At 37.4% G+C, this 15,739-nt stretch overlaps 1 pseudogene; it reads right to left on the reverse strand.

Annotated features, from left to right (window-relative positions):
- Positions 1-322: 322 nt before the first annotated feature.
- On the reverse strand, positions 323-1,362 carry LOC101595983 (annotated as a pseudogene).
- Positions 1,363-15,739: the final 14,377 nt, after the last annotated feature.

The raw sequence follows: 15,739 nt of genomic DNA on the forward strand, positions 1-15,739 counted from the left end.
TGCTTTCAATAGAGTTGATCCAATTATCTTGAATTCTTTTGGACCCTCAACCTTTTCCCTTTCCTAAAGCTTCATATAGAATGCAATTGCCTCCAAGGAACAAAGGATTAAGAAGTTAAGGAATTGAGGGAGACCCATTTTCAGATATATTCCACGATGCTAAGAAGAATATGGTACCACAAATATATTATTCAAGCAAATGAAACATTATGTGATCTCCATGAAATTGCTCATGTCAAATAAGTTTCATATCACTATGGATTTCCATAGGAACAAGCCACCTCCATGGTACTGAAGGAGTACTGATTCCTCTGTGTCATTATCAGTAGGCAGCTTCCAGTCTCCACTCTTTGAAGTGTCGCTCCATTGTGCTCTTAGATTTCAGTGTGCCAAAGTGTACAACAGGGATGATATTCTGGGGCTTCAGCCAGTGGAAAAAGTGTTTCATCTCCAGGTAGCTGCAGTGTTCACTGTAAGGAACCCCATATATTGAAATGCTTCCTTCAGTCCTGGGAGTAACATCTGCCATACTAGTTAACTTGTTCAGGTGCCTCCATCCCGTGTGTCAAAAAACAATGTTCTGATTGTATTTCCCACCACACTTCTGCAAATGACTTTGTAAGCCCTTAAAATTAATCTGCATCATTGGAAGAAGGTGAACCACAGTATTGCACAAGTCTGTAGTGACAAAGGAATTAATTACTGGTATTACCTCAGCAGGTACTGTGATGTTTTATATTGTTCTTAGGACATGCCAACTTTTGAGCCAAAAACATCAGCTATGGCTAGGAAGACTTTCTCTTTTCCAATACAATAGGTGCCACAGAAAACAAGAGCGTGTGGGTTTAGAGTTGCGGCCTCAAAGGCAGTGTTGATGGCAAACTGGATAACCTCTTGCTGAGATGGAAAGGTATATTCTGGGCTGCAATATGTGGTGTCCATGTAGAGCGTGTGGACTTTCTGGCCTGCTAGAAGAGGATGTTCCATGCTGGGGTCTGCTCGGAAGTCACTGGTACGCAACATGACGGCACCACTGGGAAGACGGAAAAGGATCACGGCAGCACCTGGACAGTCAATGGCATCCAGCAGAACAACTTTGACACCTTCCACTATGCATTCCATGTCCATTGTCAACTGGTGGACATACTGTTCTTGCACATGAAGCTTGTCCTTCAACAGATCGCCAGTTATCTCACTACAATACACTGGCCATGTGAAGTTTTTAGACAATCCTGCATAATGGTCAGAATAGAAATGTATGAGGAAGTAGGCCGTGCAGCCCTCAACAACACCATACTGAAAAGCATGCACAGCAAAGCCAGTCCCAGGAATTATCTCATAGAATAGGAATCTTAATGTCATTCTCTGAGTACCATTAAACAACTTTCATAGAGGAACCAGCAAGTATGCTGATGTGATATCTAACTGGACATTTTTCAGATTTTTCAAACAGCATTGAAAGTTTTTTACTTAAGAAAAGTGAATACAGAAATCTTCAGGAGGGCTTGTTGTATAAATGCAGGGGTATTTTCATATTGATCAAATTGAGAAATTAAAATCTCCTTTGATAAGGCAATGGAATTTTATAGTGTACTTACATTGCAATTAATGCAATGAAATATTAATATATTTATAAAGAGATGAATAAATCTTTCTAGCATTTGTAAGTAGATAGGAGATCTACAGATGATGCACAAATAGACATTAGACAGATAGACTGGGTACATTTATTTTTAATTTTCTTTACACAGGGACAAAGCAGGGAGAGGTATTCTATTATTAGCGAATTCAGTGTTGGGCAGTATGCTTTACCAGAAATAAGCATAAACAACATTTCTCAGATAAGACAAATAGTCTATCTCTTCCTGTTTATTCCAGGATTACATCAATTATGCAATTGTTAAAATTTTCAAACCTGCATGGTTGATTTTTTTTTCCTATGAAAATGACTTCTCTCTGTATAGATATTGTCTCAGGAGGTTTTGTTTCACAATTCTATCTATCTGGCTATATTAAAAACATACAGGAACCCACATAAGTACTTTAGTCAGAAAGGGAAGCCCATTATCCTGATTCTTGTTTATGAGACCAGAAAAGTCCTAGCAGAAAGAAAGATAAGTAAAAGTCAATACCCATCCCCATATATGACTCTTCTCTTCAGGGGATTCTCCTGGTGTAAAAATGAAAGACTCCTACACAAGTCAAAGCTTCTGATAGTGAATTGAGTTCCTTGCCAAGATGTAGTCTCATATTTGTACCTTGCCCATCTAGTCAGCTAAGAAGATTAAATTTCATCAGTAGTTCATAGCAATGATGTCAGGTAGGGAATTCTGAGAAACGTGAATCCTGTGAGAATGTTGAATGAAGAATATGACTCTCAATTGTGAACAGACTTCCCAGTTTAGTGTGTATATATATATATATATATATATATATATATATATATATATGCCTCTTCTTCTCTAGTTGTATGATGTAGTGTGTAATATTTTCAAGTAAAATTCTACTTATCCAATTAAAAATAGTCATTATATCAGCTAACTTTCACCAAAATCACTCAATGCCCCCAAAATGCAAATTAAATAGAAATATTACTTAAAGAGAGATATTACAGACCTTCATGGCAGGAAAGTGCATGGCAGAAGAGAAAATTCTTGTGTTACTGATAGGAAGCAGAGAGATAGAGAAGGCAGAGCTAGCTGGAAGACACACCTAAGTAACTTACTGTCTCTAGCTGGTCCAGAAATCCCAAGGCTTCCATGGCATCTCAAAATAGCACACACATCTGAGCACTGAATCTTTGATACACAAGCTTTTGAGAGAAGCATTCATATTCAAAATGTAGCATTTGTTAAACCTTACTTTGTTTTGTTATATTAAGTTCACAGTGAATTCTTGAGCTGTTTGCCAGCTGAGTTATTAGGGAAGCTTTAGCTATTATTATTGAATTTTGCTCTCAGGGTTATATTAGGTCCACTGCATCAATGGAAGAGAAAGTCTAATTAAGCTGGAAATATTTATGCTGTCAGATAACTTTCTCTTTCTGCAAAGTATAAAGGAATACAATCATAGTTATTTCTTATTTTGAAATTAGGTAATATTATATTCTGGCAGAAATATATTTTAGAAAATGAAAAGTAATTCTATGATCATTTAATAGAGTGTTGCAATCCATTCAAACAGTGAAATTTCACAGATTTAAGTATGTATTAATTGAAATGTATTGATCACAGCTATATATAACTTTTCATACAATGAATAACTATGTATTTGACTTCCTTTCACCTATATGGACTTTCATGTAATAATACATGAGTTTTATAGATATCATATACCCTATCTACCTCTTTGAAGCATATGGTATTTGGGCCATAGTCAGGATTTATTTTCCATTGGAGCTACTCTTTGCACCCCACTGAACCAATTCAATGTGCTACATAGTTAAAGCCAGTATGTTTTTCTTCCTCTTATTATGTTGTATATATGTTGTATATATGATGGTTTGGTACTTGGCAACTTTTTGAAAGATAGAAAACTGACCTTCATATTTAAAAGGATATCAATGTTTAAACTTTTTAAATTTTATTTATTTTATGAGAGAGAGAGCAAGAGAGAGAGAGAGAAAAAGAGAGAACTGGCAGGCCAGAACTTGTAGCCACTGCAATTGAATGCCAGACACATGCACCATCTGGTACATCTGGCTTATGTGGGTCCTGAGGAGCCAAACATGTATCCTTAGGCTTCACAGACAAGTACTTTAACTGCTAAGTCATCTTTCCAGTCCTAATGTCATTTTTAAAAATATTTTATTTGTTTATTTGTGAGAGAAAGAGACAGACAGACAGAAAGAGAGAATGGGCATGCCAGGCCCTCTAGCCATTGCATATGAACTCCAGACACATGTGCATCTGGCTTACGTGTGTCCTGGGGTACTGAAACCATGTCTTTAGGCTTCTCAGGCAAATGCTGTAACCGCTAAGCCATTTCCCCAGTCCCCTGATATCAATTTTTAATTGCTAAGCAACATGTTAGCCAAATTTCCATTATTATAGTTAATAACTAAAATAATAAGCCTACAAGTCAAAAAATGGTTATTTTGGCTCATTGCATTGAAGTTTAATTTCCTAATCATTTGTTAGAGGCAACATGTGGTGAAAACACTTAGAAAGCATCGCCATTCCCATCATGGGAGAGAGATGGGGGGAGGGGTGGAGTCCTTGCTCCTTGAAAGCCATGTCCCCTAAGCACACTGAACACACCCTTTGAAGGCTCAACACTTCTGTCATGACATATTGAGGACCGAACAATTACTGTCTGGAACTATAATTTTGGGGGAGACTTAAGCTTCAAAGTAAAACAGAGATCTAATGGAGTTCAGGTAGCACAGTGATTTAAACTATCACATGCTGTCTATACTATTGTATATCTTGCTTTCTTAGTTAGTTTCTTGTGAGAAACAACATACCTCAGTTTACCCACAAAATGAATTTCTAGCTATGGCTGACCTTGTGCCTCCGATGCCCCTGCCACTCTCTATCTCTTGAGTTATGAGTTATCTCTTGGGCCATATTCAGGATTTATTTTCCGCTGAAGCTACTCTCTGCACTCCACTGAACCAATCCAATGTGCTGCATACATGATACCCTATGCCTGGTTTCCATACTTTGCTTCTGTCCCTGTTTACTTTTCCATGTTGTTTTAAGGTTGATTTTATTGTACAAATTTTTATTCATTTTCACAAAATATTTTTAACTGTGTACATACATTTGTTACATGACATTCAGTATTATTTAATTTATAATTTGTTTTACAAAATTTTAATAATCTAATAAAATAATAGATTAGCAATTAGCTTATCTATTCTTTCATGCAGAATATCAATACTTAAAACAAATTTATATAGTTCTGGATTTTATTTTGAACATTGTGTTTTTAACTTTGCTGGGAATGAACTGAAAACACTAGACTTTTCCATTTTCAACAGAGTAACTCTGCTTGAAATCTTACTATAACTAAAAAGAGTAAGTTCCCAGAAGGGAACACAGAGGGATTCTGGCTTTTCTGAAACTATTTTCAAGACACAAGCCTGGAATAATATATTTTTTTCTTTTTTCCTTAAAACAGATTTGGATAATTTTATTTTATTTTTCATATGTGCAAACTAATGAAGAAATAAACCAAAAAATGCAGTATTAAATGACTTAAAATAATATGTTGATATTTACTACTCACTCTGTCATTTTAATATTATTCATCATAACAGCTAATTCACAAGCAAGTCCAGCTGCTATGAAATATGGGTAAAATCAAGGAAAAGAACAGAATTTCTATTTACCATGGGAAGGCTGGATCTTGGTGATATTTTCACCAAGGCATTTAGCAAGTACCCAACAAAAGACATTTTATACTATGCTTTGTAGTCCTCCATATGTAGTATTTGAAATGATTCCAAAAGAACATTTCCAAATGTAGCAAATTTTAAACATCTCTTTATTATTTTTTAAGGGTAGATCTATGCAGTGTGTAATTAACAAACCAAAAAGAAAACTCAAGTGATAACAAATTTATTACATGAACTATCTTTCTGTGAGGGCACAGGTATAGCATACATTTTTGATGTTTTACATGTTAATATGAACCAGAAATGTATGTGAAAATGGCAAATCTTTTTTCTCTCATTCCAAAAATAAGTACCATCTGTTATATTTCATACCATGATGTGGGTCATTTCTTGGTTTACTTTTTATTTTTCTCTTTATCATTACACTCAGGTTGTTTTATTTTTTCCCAAAATAGTCTTGTTTCTCCACTAGACCAAAATAAAATTAATTAATATGTAGGAAATGTGTATAATTTTATTAGGATATGTTAAGTTCTATTCTCCTGAATTTATCATCTCAATTTATCATTTCAATATACTCAATTTATCATTTCAATATACTCAATGATGCTGACATTAATAAACGAAGACTTTTAGGATTTTATGAAAATTTTATGAAAATCTCAATTTATCATTTCAATATACTCAATTTATCATTTCAATATACTCAATGATGCTGACATTAATAAACGAAGACTTTTAGGATTTTATGAAAATTGAAATTTCTAGTAACTGTTTGCTTTTCTATTTTACCAACTACTTGACTAACATTTTCAGTATATTAATAGTTGAAAATAATATAAGGAAAACACACATAATCCCCACCTTACTTCATCAGTTCTCTCTGTCTCTGCCTCTCTCTGTCTGTCAGAGTGAAGGTTGGGTAATTAAATGTCACTAGGCAACGAATCCAGAGGATCTGAAGTTTTAGCTAACATTAAGGATGACAGGGAATAGGCCTTTGAATAATGAAGGCTTTGATGTCAATTGCGACCTCAGGAGCAGTAACGGGAGTGGAAAGTGGAGGCTTGGCTTGCTTCTTTAATTCTTTTTATATGCACGTTTGTACATTTTCAAACTAATTATTCAGTACTTTCTGTTTGTTTATTCTAGCTTTGCTTTTAAAACATATAATTTATTTACTTGAGAGAGACAGAGAGAGGGTAGGAGAGAGAATAAATGGGTATGGGCACCAGAGCCTCCTGCCACTGAAAATGAACTCACGACACATACGTGTACCACTTTGCACATCTGGCTTTATGTGTGTACTGGAGAATTGAACCCAGACAGTCAGGCTTTTAAAGTATGCACCTTTAACACCAAGGCATCTCTCCAGCACCCTTTTGCTATGTTTTATCAAATCTTGGAAGTTAAGTTTACAATTTAGTTTGTGAGTAATGTTCAGTAAAACATAATCTTCAAACCAGGGGCCAAATTTAGTTAGTGATTAAGGCAGCCCTTGACAGATACAGTGACTGCTGAGAATGGTAATTTTCTAATTTCAAAGATACCTTCTCTACATGTAGACATAATATCAGTGGTTTAGGGGCAACATAGAGGTGCTGTGTCATGTAAGAAGTACAAATGTGTATGTAGAGCTTCCATATGGAGTCTCTGAAAACAAAGTATGCATTTTCTGAATGTAGCCATGTTGTCAGTTATCATTTTATTCCCTCTTGCTTAGAATGGTCCCTAAAATAGTGGCTCTGTAATAAACAATATAATTGCTCTAAATATTCTGAATCTTATATGACATATCATTAAGTTTTGTCAGTGGAACATTCCCAAAGAACTCTTTTATGATAAACATGAAGAGTTTTTCCAATAATTATTGTTTGTAAGATCCAATGACAACATCATAGTCACATGGACACCTTCAAGGATTCAAACAGGTGAGTGAGGGCTGGAGAGATGGCTTAGCAGTTAAGTGCTTGCCTGTGAAGCCTAAGGATCCGGGTTCAAGGCTCGGTTCCCCAGGTCCCAAGTTAGCCAGATGCACAAGGGGGCGCATGCGTCTGGAGTTCATTTGCAGTGGCTGGAAGACCTGGCATGCCCATTCTCTCTCTCTCCCTCTATCCGTCTTTCTCTCTATGTCTTTCGCAACCAAATTAAAAAAAGAAAAAAAAAGAACAAAGAGGTGAGTGAGCAAGGGAATATTATAGCCCACTAAAGGAGAAGGTCTCTTGGCCTACTGGGTCCTAAACTCCCTCTAAAAGACCTTGAATTCCCTTAAGTTTTCACACAGTCTAAAGACTCATGCCTCTCCTCTAAGCATCCTGAGACTGTGTGCTCAGAAGACCATCAACTCCCCATCCCCACCTGCTTAAACTGTTATTGTTAACCCATGATATGTTAGTGAACCTGTTCCCCACCGGTGTCCCACAGTATGGCTAAGGGCTCTCCCAGAAACGAGAACCTAGTATCAGCCTAGAAAAACCATCAAGCTACAAATAGAGCTAAACATTATATTTTACCCAGATGGGGCTTAACATCTGTCATTATTTCTCCCTTGAATAGTCTCCTATGTTGAACTTGCTTTTATGTTATGTGTGCTCTTTTATCAATTGATTTCAATAAGCTTTTCCTGTGTAAACTATTCTGTCAATTTTTTTTTTTTACTTTCATAAGTTCCAGACTGCTATACCACTATCAAAATAAAGTGTAGGTTATTACAAGCTCAAGAATATTTAATGTGAGCACACTAGCACTCCCTGCAGCTTTGTTAGTTTTATTTTTTTGCAAGTTGGTATGGAATCCAGAGTAATTAAGTCTTAGAAAATAATTTGGCCATAAAATTAATTAGTACTCTGTGAAGAACACTGTAGGGATTTTAAATGGAATTGTGCTAAATCTATATATTGCCTTTGGTAGGATTGTCATCTTCACAATGTTAATTCTGCCTATCCAGGAGCATGGGAGTTCTTTCCATATTCTCAAGTCCTCCTCAATTTCTTTTTTGACCGTTTTTATATTTTCGTTGTATAGATCTTTTACTTCCTTGGTTAACATTATTCCAAGGTATTTTTTTGTTGTTGTTGTTGCTATTGAAAATGGGACTATGTCCTTTATTTCTTTTCTTGTATCTTTATCATTGGCATACAGAAATGTTACCGATTTTTGTGCATAGATTTTGTATCATGCTACTTTGCTATAGGAGTTAATCACCTTCAGGAGTTTTGGATGGAGTCTCTCAGGTCTCTTACATATACAATCATGTCATCAGCGAATAGAGCTAACTTAATTTCTTCCTTTCCAAATTGTATCCCTTTTATTTCCTTCTCCGGTCTTATTGCTTGAGCTAGGACTTCCAGAACTAAGGCCTCGCATATCCAAACATATCCTCAGCAAAAGAAATACCTCTGGTGGCATCACAATACCTGATCTAAAGCTATACTACAAAGCCATAATAATAAAAACAGCATGGTACTGGCATAAAAACAGGACTACAGACCAATGGAATAGACTTGAGGACCCAGATTTTGGGTCAAGCAACTATAGCTAATTGATATTCGACCAAGGCCTGAACAATATAGGCTGGAAAAAAGATAGCATGTTCAACAAATGGTGCTGAACAAATTGGATAACCACATGCAGGAAACTAAAACTTGATCCACACATTTCACCATGCACTACACTCAAATCCAAATGGACCAAAGACCTCAACATAAGACCAGAAACTCGAATACTACTGGAAGAAAATTTAGGAAGTACTTTCCATGATATAGGAATGGAAAAAGACTTCCTGAACAAAACCCCAGTGGCTCAAGTTCTTCAAGAGTCACTCAACCAATGGGATCATATGAAGCTGAAGAGTTTCTTTACAGACAAGCATATAATAAGCAAAGCCAATAGAATACTCACAGAATGGGAGAAAATATTTGCGGGTTATCCAACTGAGAGGCCTAATCTCTATATTCTACAAAGAACTCAAAAGTCTAAACAATAAGAAGAAAAATACCTCACTCACAAAATGGGTCGCAGAGTCGAACAGGCAATTCAAAGAGGAAGATATACAAATGGCAAAAACACACTTAAGAAAATGTTCATCATCTTTAATCATCAGAGAAATGCAAATTAAAACAACCATGAGATTCCACCTTACCCAATAAGGATAGCCAACATCAAAAAATCAAATGAAAATAAATGCTGGCGTGGATGTGGAGAAGCAGAAACACTCATTCACTGTTGGTGACAATGTAGGATGGTACAACCACTTTGGAAAGCAATATGGAGACTCCTGAAAAAGCTGACTATAGAAATAACAACAGACCCAGTTATACCCTTACTGGGCATCTACCGTAAAACCTTCAAACCACAGGCCAGAGAGATTTGCTGAATTATGATTGTAGCGGCTCAATTCACAATAGCTAAAAGCTGGAATCAACCCAGATGCCCATCATTAGAAGAATGGATAACAAAGATGTGGTATATCTACACAATGGAATTCTATACAGCAGTAAGAAAAAATGACACAAAGAAATTTGAGGAAAAATGGTTGAACCTGGAACAGATCATTCTCAGTGAACTTACCCAATCACAGAAAAATAAACAACACATAGTCTCACTCATCTACAGCACCTAACCTAAATCTACCCAAGATACCTTACATACCCAACAAGCACCTCATGGTCTAGACAATGGGATGGATGGGGAGAGGGGGGAAGGCATCGAAGGGTGGAAAACAGTAATCTGCACCCAAATGGCAAAGGTACCATAAAATTCTACTTCCTAAAAGACAGACCAAATGGCTGAACCTTCACTAGACCCTTACAGGAAACACCTGAACCACAAGACACTAGAGAGTGTAAGATCAAAACTAACCTAAATCTTCTACATCTTCCTTCCCTCCCTCTCCCCCTCTCCTCTCTCTCTCTCTCTCTCTCTCTCTCTCTCTTCTCTAACTCTTGTATATTAGTTATGTTTTTCCTCAATTTCATAGTGGGCACTGACCTGTAACCCCCACTTCCAGCTTGGGGCTACCATCTACAATGAGCTTTTGATCAGAGAAACCTACAAGGTTTCCCAAAACAATGACAGACTTCTGTCAGAGTACTTGATGACCCACAAAAGGCCAGTGGTAAGACCCTATTGCTGAAGACTCCATACGCAGCTGACGAGTAAAATGGAATGGCATGGCTGGAAGCCAGGAGAGAGTCAGTCCCCAGACAGTCTGCGTATCTAGTGTCAGAAGGTGCAACATGGGTGACTGGGGGAAATGACCAGTATCTGTCCAAGCAACTCATTGTCTAACCTAATTAGCAATAAATAACCTGATGTGATGCCCAAACAAGTGCAATAGTGGCACACAGCCATGGTGGGGAACCAACTGCCTTTGATTTGGCTAACTGATCCCCTCAGTGGTAGGAGACCCATAGCTGGAACTGGGAAACAAGTCAGAACAATACCCAAACATAAGCCCACTCTCCAATATCAAGCTACCATCAATCATTGGCTACAAGAGGGCCTACACCTATCAAACTCTCTATCAAAAAAGTAATTTTTATCTCAATTTTCCCGGTGCTAACTTACTCTCCGTTGGAGAATCTGCTTCTCTTTTTCAGATAGATGCAGATCCTAAGGAGAGTGCTGCCCCATCATACCTCAAAAGGGGCCTGACTGAAACTAAGGACAATTGAAGAAACAAGCAAGGGTGATGTTTTCCTGATGAACCAGATACCAGCACAAAGTGGAAGGAGACCAACACAGAGAAAAATCAACTCCTACCAAATCAGAGAGCCAGAGCCTCAGAGGCCCCCAACACCTGAGCACTGAGTCAGACCAAAAATGAACCCAACATGGCTCAGGGATATTTTGCGGAAGAGGGGGCGGAAAGAATGTCAGAGTCACATGTTGGGTCATGATATGTACAGACATTTATCGTACCAATAACTGTGGGCTAACTCCACAATGCACGACCCATTTACATCAACGAGGAGGGTCCAATGGGAGGCGGTAGATCATGGATGAGCCTAAACAATGGTACCAAACTGCCTGTATTTGCTGAAAAGAAAACTAATAAATTAAATTTAAAAAAAAATCATTAGTACCTTTCTTGTCCATTGACATGAAGTTCATTCTGTTAAAAGTCCAGTTTTAAAACTTTTACTTAATAAAAGGCCTTGCAGATAGATTCTCATCTTGATGCCTTGTATAAATCATCTTCCTTGCAATAAAATACCTCAATGCATTCACGTAACGAAGACTGGAGATACACCAGTGAGGAGATATAAGTTTGCTTATGAACTTTTACTTTGATAGGGATATATTTTGGTAAGTATATATGAAGCAGAACTCAATAGAGTTCAACATAAAGTGTTGTGTTGGGTGTCAAGCTTCAGGGGAAATGTACCCCCATCCAGGAAAACTTGAATTTATAACTTCATCCTGGTGACAGTTCAAAGTAGGGTTGCCCCAAAACTAGTTTTGGTGAATGTGGTCATGTAAATGCAATAATTGAACTGTATGGCATTATGGGCTCAGGAGTTTTGTTAAATTCGGTTTTAACTTCAACCCATTGCAGACAGATCCATGCTAGAGTGTTTGTGTCACTGAGCATGGATTTGGAGTCCAGCCCTAACGTGTGTTTGGGGAGGGATCTGAGTCCAGGTCTCCTAGGTGTGTTCTGAACAGTATTGGAGCTCTGGCAGATTCATGATGCCTTGATGTCAATGGTAGCTCTCTGCTTTACAGTGAAAGGAAGTCAGCTTTTCCCACCAGTAATGGCATTCCTCTGGATTTTGTAAGGTTGAAATAAAGTCCTTCCTTTCCATTAGCTATGTCTGGTGGGATATTTTTCCAGCACTGTAAAGCTGACTGCAACAGTGAAACCATGAGTTTATTGGGTTTACTCATCAAGCAAGGTGAGAGGTTGCTTACAGAAGCATGGATGAATCGAAGGCAACAGAATAAGAGAAAAGCCCAGTCCAGCGCAGATGGAAATCTTGGAAGCCTTATCTCTGTGGCTCACTACACCTCTGGAAGGCAGCTTGACTGGTCAGAGACAGTCTTCTCAAGTACTTGCTTAATCTTTATAACCTTAAGGAATAATCTTGCAACCTTTTCCCAAGATTTACTGGCTTTCTCAGTCTCCTAAAGCCCCATTCTCTCCTTGGAAAGGAATGTTTCAACTCAAAGAAAATTGCTACACAACTATGACCACAAATTATAACTGTGGGAAGTGATTCTGTGACCTTTTCAAATTTAGCTCTGCCAATCTTGATCTCCAGAATGCCCTCCCTCCTTACTTCATGAGGGCATATTTCAATTTGGAGGTATTTGCTATACGGCATGATGCTATTAGCCAAACTACAGTATTTATAAAATTTTACTCTTATCTCCAACATTTATTCTTTATGACTGAAAGATACTGAAGATAAAAGAGTTAGAAATAAGATAAAGGTATTATTTAATAATCTGTCATTCAGAGTAATGCTACTCCAAATTTCTTTTAATAACAGAGATAACATCTGAAATTTCATTTCCTCTTCTGCCCTTTTAATAATTAAAAAATTAAATCAACAGTTATTAAAAATGAACAACTAGCTGACACAGAAAACTTATTATGTTTTAGCAAATCATTATTTGAAATGACATAATTTTATCTCACAAATTTATTTCATAACATGGTGCTGCAATATTAATATTGCCTATTTTAATAGAAACTTTAGAATATTTAATATAATATAGTAGTTTTATTGTGTCAAAATGTTCACTTCCTGCACTCTACACATGAAGTTCTTACACAGAAATGTCATGCTATGCCTCCTGGTACCTGTATGGGTTTGGGTAAAACATGCAGAATTTCTTAAGCCCTGTAGATATCTCTCATTATATTAAAACCCTGAGTCCTGGGCTTGAGGGATGGCTTAGTGGTTAAGGCATTTGCCTGTAAAGTCACAGGACCCAAGTTTGATTCCCCAGGACCATGTTAGCCAGATGCACAAGGTGGCACATGCATTTGGAGTTCATTTGCAATGGCTGGAGTCCGTGGTAAGCCCATTCTTTCTCTCTCTCAAATAAATTCAAAGAAATAATAAAATATACTCCAAATAACAGTATACATGGCTCAGGGAAATTTTCAGTGGAGAAGGCAGGAAAATTGTTAGAGCCACACATTGGGTCATTATTCACAGAGACATTGCCTCTTACCCACAGCTGATGGCTAACCCCACAATGCACAACCCATATTCCCCAACAAGAAGGGTCCCTGCAAACAGAGAAGAACAGGGAGGAGGCTAACAATGATATCAACATGGCTCTATGTACACTGTGTTCATCACTAATAAAAGAAAGCAATGTCCAAATGTTTGGTAATTGTATACTGCAGTTATACAAATAAAACATCAAGTATAACTATTTCAAGATCTCTAAAAAATGTTCAAATCAAATTTTATTGTCTTAGGAATGTACTCTTCCCTATACTTACTATAGATTATTTATATTTTTAATTAAATTTTATAAAACAATGGAAATAATTATGTTCTGTACACAGTGGCAAATCTAATAAGGTATAATTTAGTATTTACCCTGAATGCACTAAAATTTTCAGTTAAATGTAGTCTAAAGCAAGAAATTAAAAAAAAATTATGGTACTTTTCATAAACTATGTACTCACAAAGAAAGATAAGTAGATGTATGATATTATTAAGACATTTACAATGCCTAAAATGATATTATTGCCAAATCTTGTATTATGAGAGAGAACACATCACAGGTTTATCATTTTTCACATTATAATATTAGACATTTAATAATAAAAATTACATACCTGGTAAGGGCAGTTGCACTCTAAATTAATGATGCTTATCCCATTTAACTATGCTGACTTTATTCTCTGTTGAAAAATCTTTTCTTCTTCTTCAGCAGGTAGTGAAATCTGAAAAAATAAAGCACCACTCACACTATAGCCAAGAACCAAGTGAAACCACAGAGGAATTGGAAAGATGAACCAGAGTGTTTCTTTCATTGCAAGCCCAGCAAACTACATCAGGGTGATGGAGACACATACTAAGGATACTCAACACATACCAAAGCCAGAGAAATTTGCTCAACCATATTTGTAGTGGCTCAATTCGTAATAGCTAAAAGCTGGAATCAACCCAGATGCCCATCATTAGAAGAATGGATAACAAAGACGTGGTATATCTACACAATGGAATTCTATACAGCAGTAAGAAAAAATGACACAAAGAAATTTGAGGAAAAATGGTTGAACCTGGAACAGATCATTCTCAGTGAACTTACCCAATCACAGAAAAAAAAAAAAAAAATCAACACATGGTCTCACTCATCTACAACACCTAACCTGAATCTACCCAAGATACCTTACATACCTAGCAAGCATCTCATGGATTAGACAATAGGATGGATGGGGAGGGCAGGGAGGGCATCGAAGGGTGGAAAACAGTAATCTGGACCCAAACGGCAATGGTACCATAAAATTCTACTTCCTAAAAGACAGACCAAATGGCTGAACCTTCACTAGACCCTTACAAGAAACACCTGAACCATAAGACACTGGAGAGGGTAGGATAAAGACTAACCTAAATCTTCTACATCTTCCCTCCATCCCTCTCCCCCCCCCTTCTCTAATTCTTGTATATTAGCTAGGTTTTTCCTCAATTTCTTAGTGGCCACTGACATGTAACCCCCACTTCCAGCTAGGAGCTACCATCCACAATGAGCTTTTGATCAGAGAAACCTACAAGGTTTCCCAAAACAATGACAGACTTCGGTCAGAGTACTTGACCCACCAAAGGCCAGTGGTAAGACCCTATTGCTGAAGAAGACTCCATATGCAGCTGACATGTAAAATGGAATGGCATGGCTGGAAGCCAGGATAAGTCAGTCCCCAGACAGTCAGTGTGTCTACTGCCAGAAGGTGCTACATAGGCGACTGGGGGAAATGACCAATATCTGTACAAGCAACTCATTGTCTAACCCAATTAGAAACAAATAACCTGATGTGATGCCCACACAAGTGCAATAGTGGCACACAGCCATGGTGGGAACCAACTGCTCTTGATTTGGCTAACTGATCCCCTCAGTGGTAGGAGACTCATAGCTGGAGCTGGGAAACAAGTCAGAACCATACCCAAACATAAGCCCACTCTCCAATATCAAGCTACCATCAATCATGGGGCACAAGGGGGCCTACACCTATCAATCTCTCTATCAAAAAAGTAATTGTTATCTCAATTTTCCCGGTGCTAACTTACTCTCTGTTGGAGAATCTGCTTCTCTTTTTCAGATAGATGCAGATCCTAAGGAGAGTGCTGCCCCAACATACCTCAAAAGGGGCCCGACTGAAACTAAGGACAATTGGTGAAACAAGCAAGGGTGATGTTTTCCTGTGAACCG

This window comes from Jaculus jaculus, chromosome 3, assembly GCF_020740685.1.
Source record: "Jaculus jaculus isolate mJacJac1 chromosome 3, mJacJac1.mat.Y.cur, whole genome shotgun sequence".
In the NCBI taxonomy this organism is placed as follows: Eukaryota; Metazoa; Chordata; class Mammalia; order Rodentia; family Dipodidae; genus Jaculus; species Jaculus jaculus.